The 14,379-nt window shown below is 36.6% G+C and overlaps 1 pseudogene; it reads right to left on the bottom strand.

Moving 5' to 3' along the window:
• Nucleotides 1-6,561: 6,561 nt before the first annotated feature.
• On the bottom strand, nucleotides 6,562-7,442 carry LOC149187289 (dirigent protein 22 pseudogene; annotated as a pseudogene).
• Nucleotides 7,443-14,379: the final 6,937 nt, after the last annotated feature.

Consider the following 14,379-nt stretch of genomic DNA (forward strand, 5'->3'; position numbering starts at 1 on the left):
AACATCATTCAGCACAAGATCCCACTGGAAAAGAACACTACCCCTTTTAAGCAGAAATTAAGACCTATCAGCCCTCTCTTATTGCCTTTGATTGAGAAAGAGATCAAGAAGCTGTTGGATGCCAAAATTATAGTTCCCCTAAGGTATTCAAGAAAGCCATCATGGAAGCTCCCACTCTAATAAGCCCAGATTACACTGAGGAGTTTTCTCTATTCTCTTTTGCCTCTTATGATACACTTGCACCAGTTCTGTTGCAAAAAAATGATGAAGGCATAGAGCACCCCGTGGCCTTTTTCAGCAAGACTCTAAGGGATGTTGAACTAAGGTATGACCTTATTGAAAAACAAGCTTATGCTCTCATAAAATCTTTAAAAGCATTCAAAATTTATATTCTGCATTCCAAAGTGGTTGCATATGTACCTTTAGCCTCAGTAAAAGATGTCTTAACTTAGCCAGATATTGATGGGAAGAGAGCTAAATGGATTCAAAAATTCATAGAGTTTAACATAGAGGTGAAGCCCACTAAGCTTTTCAAAGGCTAGGGCTTGGCTAAACTTATGGCTGAAGAAAATTGTAGCTTGTTAGACATAAACTGCATGGGTCTAAATTCATATGATGAGCAGACAGAGGGAGCAGCAGAAGAGCAAAAGCAGAATCAGTCTTTGGTTGAAAATCTAGCCACATGTGAATGGTACTACAACATAGTTCATTTTTTGCAAAAGCTAGAAGTCCCTCCAGGGCTTAGCTCAAGTCAAGCTTGTGCCATTAAACTCAAATCAGCCAAATTCTGCATAAATAAAAATCTGCTTTATTGGAAAGACCCATCAAGAATCCTCTTGAGATGTCTAGATAAAGAACAATATGTTGAAGTCATACACAAGTTCCATTCTAGCATTTGTGGAGGGCATCATTATTGGAAAACCACATCTCACAAAATCTTGAGGGTTGGATATTATTTGCCTACTATGTTCTCTGATGTCTTTTATTTTGTGAAAGCTTGTGACAAGTGTTAGAGGTTTACAAGAATACAACAGCTAAAATCTCTGCCCTTGAGACCAGTACATGTCAATGGTCCCTTCCAGCAGTGGGGCTTGGACTTTATAGGTGAGATCAACCCACATTCCAGTGGCCTACACAAATGGATCTTAGTAGCCACTGATTATTTTGCCAAGTGGATTGAGACTATACCCACTAAGAATGTCAATCATCAAGTTGTCATAAAGTTCTTGAATGAGAATATTTTCACTAGATTTGGTTGCCCACCAAACTAGTCACTGATAATGCAGCAGCCTTCAAAGCAAAAGAATTGGTGGACATGACTGAATCCATGGGAATTCATGTGGTGCATTCTACCTCATATTATCTTCAAGGAAATGGCTTATCAGAATCATCTAATAAGAGTCTGGTAAGGGTAATCAAAAAACTATTATAGGAAAACAAAAAAAGCTAGGATTCCAAGTTCAAGTTTGCACTATGGGCTGACAGCGTTACCATCAAAAAATCCATAGGGAATTCTCCATTCAAACTGGTTTATGGCGCTGATGTTGTTTTCCCCATCCAGCTAATTCTCCCTGTGGCTAAGTTCATGCAATAAGAACAAGATGAAGAGAATGACATGGTAAGAAGAATGAATAACCTGGTTGAACTACAGCAGATCAGAGATCAACTGGTTGAGAAGTCAAGAGCTCATCAGAAGAAAATCAAAGAGACCTTTGACAGGAAGGCAAAAGTGGACAATTTCCAAGTTGGTGATTGGGTGCTTAAATGGGATGCATTTAAGGAAAAGAGTGGTAATCATGGCAAGTTTGACTCCTTATGGACAGGTCCTTTTGTCATCACTCAAGTTCAGTAGAACAATACATTCATTCTGCACAGTCTGGAAGGAGGAGATACTTTTGGTAGCCCAATAAATGGGCAGTTCTTGAAACTTTATTTCATTTAAGGCTTTAAAGCCTTGTCATTGTAAATATGTTTTTCCAGTTTTTACTTTTATTACAAAATAGACTGCATGCCCAATGGAACACTAAAGGAAGATTTTACTTTGTTTTTTCAGGAAAGGCATTGATCTGTGATCCTTGAAACCTCACAGGGACGATTTCATCCCCAGAAGGAGCCAGTGTTAGCCTTGCTAGCAAAAGGCCCAAAAATGGATCCATTAATACTCTTGAAATCTTCAATTTTTTCTCAAAGATCGTCCAATGATCAAAATCAAAATAAATGAAAGCCCTTCGTAGGGTAGAAATACACTATCAGGAGGCAAAAACACTTGAAAACCATGAAAAAACCATAACCGTAGGCTTAAACAAAGGAATGAACAGCCGTCGTTAGATCTGGCCAATCAACGGCCCAGATCTAGGCGGCTAATCGCAATCGGTCGAGCAGAAGGGACAGTTTAAAATTGGGCACATGACACCGCCGATCAGCGATCGCCGATGATCGGATCGGCGGGGAGCATATGTTATGTTATATAAAGGCCCGGGGAGTGAGCGACACGCGATTGCGATTTATCACATCGCTGATATCGCATCGGCAATATACCACGGGCGGGGCCTATGCACATACATATGGGCAACCCGATGAGCCGGACCCAACGGCATTATAGTTGGGAATTCATAAATTTTGAGATCCGCGCCCAAGCAATTTTCAACTTTTTTTTTGTGTATTTTCGTTGTTTCAACGAAATACGAAGGAACCTTTGGCTAGTGTCAATTGCGATGAAGCCTGGACCCGAAAGGGTCCGGGAAGTGGAATATATGATATCTAAAGTCCACCAAAGCCATTTTTTCATGCATTTTTCAGTATTTTCGCATATTTCATTATATAAGGGAAATACACAGGCCAGGCCAAATGCGACTTGCAATGGCAACGAGGGTGGACCTGATGGATAATTAAACCATATTTTAAGACTTTTGAAGTCCAAAATACACAGAAAGGGCGGGATTTTTATAGTATTGATGAGTTTTATGTTCATAATAGAATGCAGTCACTATCCTTGTTTTAAATGGATTTCATAGGCCCGGAGAGCCATTCCACCATAAAACAGAGCCCGGAAAGGGAAAGAGAAGGGCCACAGCGCGCTGCAGCCTGAAACAGAAAGATTAGGGAGTAGAAACAACACAACCGCCATCATGGAGCATCTCTGGCACAGGAGAACACCCAAACAACGCAACAAGCTACGAAAAATATCTTAAAATGGTTACTCTGTTGTCAGAAGCAGAAAACTTCGATCCCATGCTTGCCTAGAGGGCATCAAATCAGTTAACAATGCAGATCAGAGAGATTAGGACTTCGAGCCTCTTAGAGCTCAGGATCATTGTAAAGAGCTATAAATCTCTGAAAGAAAAATGTAATAAGGGTTCAACTTTTGGAGATTGTTCCTCCTCTATTTTTCCAAGCTTCTCATCTTCATTCTAGCAATATAAGCTTCTTTTGTTGTTACATGTTCAATTCCATTTTCTCTGTTGTTCTATGCTTGCACATGAATAGGTTATTCGTGTTTTCTGCTGTATCTAATGCCAGATAATTGTCATCTTATCTCTGCATTGATCAACTATATTTGCAAGTTTCATTTGCTTCCTGTAGCTGGCCATTCATATATGTTTATGTATGCATCTGCTGGTACAGTTAGTATTCTCCATCTTTCCATTGAATCTATAAATTATTGAGCATTAGTAGTCTAAAGCCTTGTATTGTTGAGGGTGTTCATGCATGTCTTGAGTAAGAACAGAGCTAAAATGATTATCTGACGTGATCCAAACCATCATTCATTCCAATAGTTTAGAGAACAATATTGAAGATTATATGTTACCGGGCATCTCTGATCTGCAACCTAGGAGAGTTTCCTGGAGTGATAACATACCCCACAAAAATTTAGGAACATCTTGATCATGCAACATGGCTCTAACACTTTCCTTAATCAATCAATTATTTCATTCATCAACTCCATTTTTCTCAGGATTATATGGGACTATCATCTCCCTCTTAATCTCAACCTCCTTATAGAAAGCTATGAGTTCATTTTATGTGTATTCTCCTCCATTGTCAGATCTTAGTATCTGTATCTGCTTTTCTGTAAGGTTCTCTACTTCAACTTTGAATTCTTGAAATTTTTCAAATACTTCATCCTTAGACTTTAGAAAATAGATCCAAGTTTTCCTTGAGTCGTCAACGATGAATGTTACATAATGTAGATGACCTCCAAGAGACCTCATAGACATAGGACCATAGACATCAAAGTGAATGAGGTCCAGGATTTCTTTTGACCTTGAAGCACTACTTCCAAATGGTCTCTTAACATTTTTACCTAATGCACATCCCTTGCATACTCCTTCATGATCCTCCTTGAGTTTAGGGATGCCATTCACCATCGAATTTAGAGTTGGTAAGGTTTTGTAGTGAAGGTGTCCAAACCTTCTATGTCGAAGTTCACATGGACTTACTTCAATGTGAACCAAAGCTTAAGAGAGAGGGGTTGGTAATCTATAGAGTCTTCCTTTACGAATTCCAATTATTTTTGCATTGTCGATGTTAGAGATTTTATTCCATACCACAACCTTTCCATCTATAAAGGTGACTCTATCTCCCTTATCTTCTATACATGAAATAGAAAGTAATTTCTTTTGCAAACCTGGAGCAACATAATGTTATTGAGATGAATGTTTCCTCCATTTTCGAGCTCCATCGAAGTTGATCTAATTCCTCTTGTTGGATATCTCTTCTTATCTACAAGTTCAACAGAGTAGGAAGGTTTTCCTCTTGAAAAGGTATTTAGTTGTTTGTGCTCAGCTGTCATATGTCTTGATGCTTCATTGTCAATTACCAAGAATATTTCATCTTCAAACATACCTGTAAGTGTCGAGGATAACCCTTTGTCCTTTGTAGAAGTATTGGTCATATTATTCTTGATGGATAATAGGAGATTCCACATTGCCTTGATACCTTTCCTTAGATGACTTGCCACCATAGAACATTTCTTCTATGAATTATTCAAGTATGTAGTGATCTTCATCATGCCCTTAGCCAACCTTAGCTCTGATACCATGTTGAGAAATCTAAAGGGCTGCAACTAAGATGATTTCTCTTAAACTTGATAACTGCTTGTGATGTATTTTTATTTTTCTTGATTATTAGCTTCTTCTCTTATTATTATGTTTTTCTTATCATCAAACAACTACGAAAAAAAGAAGATCAACAATACACAAGAACACAGGATGTAGGTTGCAAGCCAAGGCCAAAACCTCTCCACTTGAGAGGAAAACCCACAAATCTCTTATCTTCTTATAGATTCTTCAAATGACGAATTCCAAGACCTCTAGACTAAGACCAATACCCTTCCAAGACCAAGTTTGACCTTCTTGATGATGTGCTTCCTCTGTCCAAGTCAAAACTCAGTCAAATCTCTTCCAACTACAAAATTTTGGCCTCCACTATAGGTCTGAAAATTTTGGCCCCTACAACAGTTTTTGCTTCCACGTGTGTGAGCAATTTCAGGGCTTCCTAGGCTTCCTTTGACCTTCTCTTGGGTTCCTCCTTTTAGGGCTTGTAAGTGACCTAATAGACCTTCTTTTTGCTATTTCCTGAACTTTGATCTTGCAGCATCAAAAACCTAGCCTTCCTTCTTCACACGTGTGACAAAGAGAGTGAGAAATAACTCAAACCCCTGTACTTCATCCTTCTTCCTTCTTTCCTAGCCGTCTTCTGCATCTCCTTCACTTAGATGATAAGAAGTGAGTGTGTGTCCATAGGAGTTCCAGTTCCATCCTATATATAGGCTTCTAAGGAGGACGACATGTCTTGATAAGTTCAACTTCTTAGCTGCTAGGCTGACTTGGCCTTGGATGAAAGAGATTTTCACATGTGTGATCGTAAGAGGATTGAAGATGAAAAGTACTTTCTGTTACATTTTCATCTTATACTGAAATTCTATTAAATTTTCAAAATATTTGTTAGACTATCAATCTTCTTGACTTTTTAAGTCAGCAAAACTATGGTGATCTGCTAAAGCTTTTCTCACTACTTTTTCAACAGAAAAATAAAATGTTAAAGAATTTTGATTTATTTCTTATTTTTTTAAGATCTTGTAAACCATATAGATCTTAACAGATGTTAATCAACATCATATAAAAAGATCACAATCAAATATTTCATTATTAATATTATTAAAAATACTTGGCAAAAAATAATAAACCATATCAATAAAATTATAAACCATATAGATTTTAATAAACATTAATCATCTACCATCATATAAAAATATTACAATCAAATACTTCATTTTATATATGATTGAGATTATTAAAAATAATAAACCCAAGTCAAAATAAATAAAATAAAAACATAACTTTGTAAAGCAACAAATTTTTAAATAATTATATTATAATAAAAAATAATATATATTTATTTTAATTTCAAATTTATAATAATCGAGAAAAGCAACATTTAAAAATATATTAATATAAATTTTATTTATTAAAAGTTAAAGAATGCGATAAAACTGTACAATAAAGATAAACGAAGGCTGAAATTTTTCTGCCCACAAAATTTATCAAATCGCCAGCCACAAAAACAAAAGGAAAGTTATTATATAGTCCCGTAAAAATATACTGTCTATCAAACTATTGAAATTCCCTATGAAACTCAAATTGCAGATCTCGCCATCAACTAAAATATAACTAAGGAGACAAGTTTGGAAAATTTAAAAAGCTGTTGATATTCCATCGTTACATGAAAAAGCGTTTACTGTAGCAAAACTTGAAATGGAAAGAAAATTTGCCGCTCCTCAGACAGGCACGACTACAGAAGGCCTAATAATGGAGCACGGTTACATTGTATTCAACGACTGCGTTGCCGGTCTTGAAATCTATGGAATGGGTGCGGGCGAGTGCGTAGCCTCGAGCAAACCGAAACAATCCGCTTCCTCCCACGATTGGCATTTCTCTCACTTGTTCCAGCACCGCATTCTTTCCCACCATAGCGAGGGTGCTGCCGTTGTACTTCCCACTCTCGAAAACAAACGTCGTTGCCATCAACAGATGGAACTTTTCTTGGCACGCAGAAACATAGATACCTTGCGCTCTGCCCAACATTTTGGATGTTCCCTCCGGCCTCTCGGTAAGCCAGTCGTCCATAACCCTCACCATGCCGAACTGAGTAAAGTAATTGTTGGTCGAGGGAGCCGAGGCCACCTGCACGGCCGTCACATTTTTGCCAACCAGTAAATCATGGAAATAGAAATGCAGGTGGCTAATTTTCTCGTTCCCTAATTTCACCTTTGCCTGCACCGCCGCTATGTGCAGGCACACAAACAATAGTACAACGGCCACAGCAATAGTTGCGGTCGAATAATCCTTCCCCGCCATCTCTGAAAAAAAGGAGAACGAATGGCTCAGTACAGAGAAAGAAATGTGTGGTGATGAAAGTCGAGTTCCACTTTTATAACGTGATGCCCATAAGCAACTTTCTCGCTTTCGGTTGAATATTTGATTACTATTTTGTCTTTGGTCGGGCCGTCTGTAACCAAATCCTTTCAGTATTACAGAATTCCACCGCTGGACGTAACCAATGGCCTTTCACCGCAACCGTTGGACGTACACTTTTGCAGCTTCCGTCCGTTTTCTGATCATGGATTCTGTAACACGGCGACACAAGTCACGCCACTACCGTGGGGTTGAATAGTGACCCAGAATATAATAATACAGAAATCCGAAAGTTGTGGCATGTTCGTTGAACGAGCTTAAGTTGGCCACCTACCTTCACTATCGATTTTTGTTTCTTTACTGCAATTATTTAGATGTGGATTTCCACGCGTGAAATGATATTCTCACGACTATGGACTAAAATGCCATTCTAGAACAACAACATCACGATGAGGAGACCGACCTAAAACACCGGAGATAAAATAGAGTCTAAAAAATTATGATAACCGCGCGCGGAGCTGCAATAGAATTTAGAAAGTAAGACATAAAAGGTCCCGGCCCGACCCAGCCACCTATCGAAATTGAGTAAACAATAATGAACTCCAATTGTCTGTGAAAGTTATAATGGACCGTGTTGGTTTGTTTCCATAATAATTTAATTTTTAAATCGCATGTTCCAAAACCGAAAATTAATGTATAATATCTTTTGAAGGTTCTTTATATTGGTGTGATTTTCATGTTGGAGTCCTTTATTGCGTCGGGTATACGGCAATCTTTCAATGGTTTGATTTTCAAAGATATAGTGTCGGATCTATATTATATTATACTTCAACTTTTTGGTTTTTTTAGGAATATACCCGAGAGCTTTTTCAGTTCAGGGTTTACTTGGGCTTTTTATTCCAGTGTTTGAAATTTATGAGACTTCTATAAATTATATTGGGGCATATATATATATATATGCGTCGGGTATACGGCAATCTTTCAATTCTTTGATTTTCAAACATATAGTGTCGGATTTATATTATATTATACTTCAACTTTTTGGTTTTTTTAGGAATATAACCCGAGAGCTTTTTCAGTTCAGGGTTTACTTGGGCTTTTTATTCCAGTGTTTGAAATTTATTTATGGGACTTCTATAAATTATATTGGGGCATATATATATATATATATTCCAATGGTAGCAGGTTAATAAAGGTTTGGCTAAACACGAAGAGATCATCAAACACTATTGCTAAATTGATTGCAGCATGGGAATCACTGTTTATTTGCTCTTCATATGGTGTTAAGGTCTTTCAAGTTTTAGGTGATTCTATGTATGATTCTATTTATGTGATAAATGGGCTCTGGGGGCGCTCTTCTCTACGAGCTCTTTTTATTCACAGTGGGACGCAAAAGATCCTACTACTAAAATTTACCTTTGCTTTTTCATTATATTTATCGTGAATGGAATGCACAAGGGGATTATCTCTCAAAGAGGGCCATGATAGTAGAGGGAGGATACATTTATTTTTGAGGAATTTCAAGGCTTATCAAGGATTAGATGTGGCAGAATTGGAATTCTGACAAGCCATCAACACTAGGTCTTTCTCTAGGAGTAGGTAGTTTTTGTTGATATTGGTTTATGTTAAGTTTTTGTTTTTCCAAGTTGATCTCAAGGGTCTCGTCTATTTGTATCAAATGGGCGGTCATTTCCTCTGGTGTGATGTTCTGTATTTTGTATAGTTTATGCTCTTCTGGGTGATTGTCTTTATTTCTATTGGCCAATACTTATTAGTTCAACTTTCTCTTATGAGTTTGTTTCTAAGCATATATAGATGTCCCTCCTCTATATGATCAATTTTATAAAATGCTCTATGGCATCGATACAACATTATGAACAAGCTTTCATGATACCTTGATGGTAGATGTATTCCAATTGTAAATATTTCATTTAATCAAATTAGTTATTTTCCTTTTCTGGAAAAAAAATCATATGGTGTTAGCCTAGTTAAATTATTTTATGTTTTAAATTTATTTTATAAATTTCTTTGAGATCTAATAGAAATTTTTTATAACTATAAATTGTAAATTTAATTGTGAATTCTGCACACTTTAAGTATTTCAAAATTTCTCAAAATTCTAAATTAGCATATCTACCTTATTAATTCCTAACATACAAAAAATTTCAAAATTTTCCTCTCAATTCTGAAATTTCTATTAAGTATTCTTTGTCAATTTTTCTCAATCTCCCAATCTGGTTTTGTTGCCATGATTTTTTTTATACATTTGACACAAAATTCAGCCCACAAAAACATGGTCACCATGTGAACCCTTTTTTCCTGAGTAGTGTGGCTTTATACTTAATGGGTAATTTTCTTATTTGTTTAATATCTTGGATGAAATACATTAAATATTATATAATAAATCAATTTATTACTTTTTTATATGAAAATATTGTTGACCTAGGTTGTCATTGATGTCAATATGGCAATATTCTGGATACTAAAGGATGACATGAAGCCAAGGGGAAGCAGAGTAGATTCATGAAGAGACAGGAGCAAGGCCATCAGGATAGCCAAGCCATAAGCAAAGCGGAGTTACCTAAGGAGGCAGATCAAAGCATATCACAGGATATCAGAGCAAGAGAGGTGTTCATATATGCAAGGAGGTCTTTGAAAGACACTGCCAAGCCAGAGGAGCAGATGGAGAACAGAGGAGTAGACAGAGCATCAGAGGAAGCAGATTACGCAATCGGGAGCTATCGGAGGCAAAACCCATCTATATATGCATTAACAACGATCAGAGCAACAATCCAAAGGAAGACCGATCAAAGGAGCATAGAGGAAGAGCGAAAGACACAGCGATAGAGCAAACAGAGCCATGGGACGCAGCAAACACAGCTGTCGGAGCCACAGAGGAAGCAGACATAGCTATCGGGAGCCATATATCCACAGATAACACTATCAGGAGCTATTGGAGGAGTAGAGCTATCACATATGCCAAGAGTAAGGCGCATAAGTGGAGGAGCATATAAACAAAGTTAAAACAGCGAAGCAATATATATAAACAACGGAGCGGGATTATGTATCGGGAGTGGTAAAGGCCCTGCCACATTAAAACCTCTGATTACGATATACAATTGCGGACCCGATGATCCTATTATATCGCGCCTATTGTAATGTCGCGTCCGTCGCTATATCGCAAGCCGTAAAGCCTTGCCACATGAAAGCGCCGATTGCGATAGAACTGTGGACCCGACGGACTTATTATAAATAGTTTAATATAATATCGCATCTGGTATCAGCCATCGGCCATCGGCAATGCTTTAGGCTCAACTTATAGAAGAACCTCCAAAAGTGGCGATTGCGATAATGTATATGGACCTGATGGTCCTATTATATAGCACCCTATTATTATATCGCATCCGCAGGAGGATCGGCCCATCGGCCATTGGCGATGTCATGGGGTCGATATATAAAAGACCCCCGGAAGCCTCATCTCGCCGATTGCGATTGTAAGACCGGACTTGATGCAACATTGAAAGGTGGCTTAATGTCTTATCACGTCCATCGGCCATCGGCCATTGGTGACTGCCGATTGCGATTACAAGGCGGACCCGATACATTATAGACTCAAGTGAATTAAAATTGAAGTCCGCCCTTAGCGCTTCACTCGTGTTTCTTCTCTGATTCCCTGTGTATTTGATATTTGCCGTGCGCTGGGTTTTGAGGCAAAAATACATTAAGGAATGGTCCCGATAGTTCAGGAGGCTGAATCATGGCGATTATGATTGCGATAGAATGTGGCTGTCCGTTAAATGAAGTGGTCCCTGTGTATGCCTGCTATCATGAGAAAATAGGAGCGTTGTTACAGTTTTCTGAATATGTGTCCTCTGCGTATGACTCGGTCCTCACCATTGAATCAACGTGTCCTGTGAGCACGAATAGATAGAGGAAACCGAAAGCTGGGAAGTTGAAGAAGCAAGCGAGCACAGAGGAAGTCTAAGAGGCGGTGTAAGCGGAAACGAATGGACGAAGGCATGGGAATGTATAAAATAGTAAAAACAGAGGACTGTGGGGGCTGTTGGTGTTGCGAAGAACCAGAACATGAGGTAGCAGAAGCAGCAGAGATGGTTAAGCATTGTATGAAGTTGCTGGTGAACACTGGTGAAGGCTGCTACAGCTGTTGAACACTATTGAAAAGTTGGAGAAAACAACAGAACAGAAAGAGGGTCCAGCAGAACAAAAAGAGGGCTGAAGGACCAACAGGATAGGAGGAATTCGAAAAGTAGAAGTTCCCAGAAGAGAAGCAGTCTTGCTGAAACATTCACCGTGACATTAGAACATATGCTTGAACTGAAAGTAGGTTCTTATGCAGAGTTTTAGTGCAGTTGTAGTGGACTCACTAAAGTAGTGTGAAGATATGATCAGAGGTCAGCTATTGGAGACTCTGTGTGAATGGTAGGAAGAGTTGTAAAGACTCCTTCAAGAAAATATTAGTTGTCATTGATGTTGTAGCTTGGAGACTACAGAGAAACTATAACCAGACAGAACTCAGCAGAGAAGAGTTTTGAGAGTAGAACATTATTATCAAAAGTGCCTTGACAGGATTGGAGTCCTTGGGGCTAGTGCCTCAAAAGCAAGAAGGATAGGAGTCCTTGGGGCTGGTGCCTCAGAAGTAAGTAGGATTGGAGTCCTTGGGGTTGATGCCTCAGAAGTAGGAAGGATTGAAGTCCTTGGGAGTTTGTGCTCCTAAGTCCAAGATTGGTGTCTTGGCGAAATAGAGTTGGTGCTCTGGAGGTTGGAGCCTCACCAAAGTCCAAGTTGGAGCTTGGCAACTGATTGTAACCATCTATATATTGTATCTATTTTACTGCATAGTTTATATTAATAAAAGCATTTATTCTTGTTGTTCATCTTGTGTTCTGAATATATATGTTTTAACTGGTAAAACAATAGTGGGAAAAAGAAACACTGATTCACCCCCCTCTCAGTATTTCCAACAATTATTGTGATATTTGATAAAGAGGTAGTCTAAGATCAAATAATTTTTTTTGGTAAAAATATAATTTTTAGAGAGATTGTGATTTCTTATTATTTAAAATGCATTTATAAATATATAAATAGATCTAACAGCTTGAAAAATCTCAAAAGTACTTCAACTTTACAAATTAAACAATCTAAATTGATTATTCTTAAAAATCTTTACCAAATTTATTTTAGAAAAAATTACCAAAAAAATAATAATAATAAATCTTTCATCCATTAATTAAACTATACATTTAACCAATAATATAAAAACATAAAACTTGCTGCATAATGCTTAGTATTCACTCAGTGTACATATAATATATCTCATTTTTTTACCCAAAAAATTATAAAATGCAACCATTTATTGAAACTGCATTTATTCCTTGATTAAAATAAGAAAATTTAACGTTTAAATTGATCCATTTTCCCACTAATTTTTTAATCAATAGCATGACTTTCTTTAGCTTAATAAATTTGGTCATGGATTTTGTTTGTGGTTGATAATTCGACCAACAAGCACATTCATCAACCAATATACCTCATTTAGTCATCCAGCAAAGAAGTCATTGCGAGATCCTATATTTTAAGCGATTTGCAAATCTTTCAAACATTAATTTACCTTTAATTTATTCATTTTACATTATTTACACACATTAATTTACCTTTAATTTATTCATTTTACATTATTTACACGCGGTTTTAGTCTTTGTTAAGCGAATTTCCACGTATTACTTTGATTCTCATCCATATCCATCCGACGAAGAAAGTAGCAATTCAGAAAAATATGATAGTTAAAGATGTAAAGAGAGGCGGATAAGTTTTTTAAATTTGAAAAATGTTATGAAAATTGGAAAAATGGTATGAGGAACACATTTGTAGATATGTATGCCATATGCCATTTGTAGATATGTATGCCATATGCCATATGTATTGGCAAATTTAAATTCTACATAAATATTGTAAAGTATGAGGAACACATTTGTAGATATGTATGCCGTATCCCATATGTATTGGAAATTTTGAATTTTATATAAATATTGTAAAAGATGATATATTTGATAATTAATTACAAATTACATTACAAAGTATTTTTATCATTTATATTTATAGGTATAAGTTATGTAAATTTTAAACCACCCTCGACCTGTCTTAATTCGGAATTTACCAAGAGATTAAATTTTCTTTCACTTTAAAAGAGGTTTGCATATCAAGAGATTTGATCCTTCTTGGTTTGGTAGATTCAAAGTTATGATGGATCTAAGCTGGTTTAATTTCTCCCTTTAAATAAGCTTCATTCCACATGAATATTATGGATTCTCAATGCCATGAATAATTTGTATTTTTATTATTATTTTATTCTTATAGAGTTAAAATATTTACATTACATTTATGTTATTATTTAACTTTATTTTATTTTTATATAATTTGACATAACCAAAATAATAAATATTACATTACAACATCACTAAAAAGACATAAAAATAATTAATAAATGTAAAAATATTATCATTCTTAAAGGACCTTTTTCCACTTTAATTTATTTGTTAAAAGGACCCCTTCCACTAATAGTAGATGTAACTGATCCTTTGTTCATAATGACCTATAAGTTAATGACCATAGGAAGGATGGTCTTCTTAACAAAGAAACTAATGTGAAAGAACGTTAAAACGTAGCATTGTAAGGTCTCGATTAACTTCTATGTCTGCTAAACTTAATCTGCAAGTGATTGATGCATTTTGAATGGTTCTTTTATATTTGCAATATTTTTTTTCCTTTTAATGTGAAAATAAAGTGTGATGAGGTGTTCCCATACTCGAGGCAGGAACTGGATGAACTCTACAGGTAATTCATTGTTAAGATGGGAGGCAACGAAATGGATGAGCCCTACAGGTAATATAACAAAACAAAGTGCAATTTTTAAACAACAATCTACAATAATTTGCAGTACTCGAGT

The sequence above is a fragment of the Pinus tabuliformis genome, chromosome 3_1, assembly GCF_031772625.1.
Source record: "Pinus tabuliformis cultivar Carrire ecotype Pingquan chromosome 3_1, CPIR1, whole genome shotgun sequence".
Taxonomy (NCBI): domain Eukaryota; kingdom Viridiplantae; phylum Streptophyta; class Pinopsida; order Pinales; family Pinaceae; genus Pinus; species Pinus tabuliformis.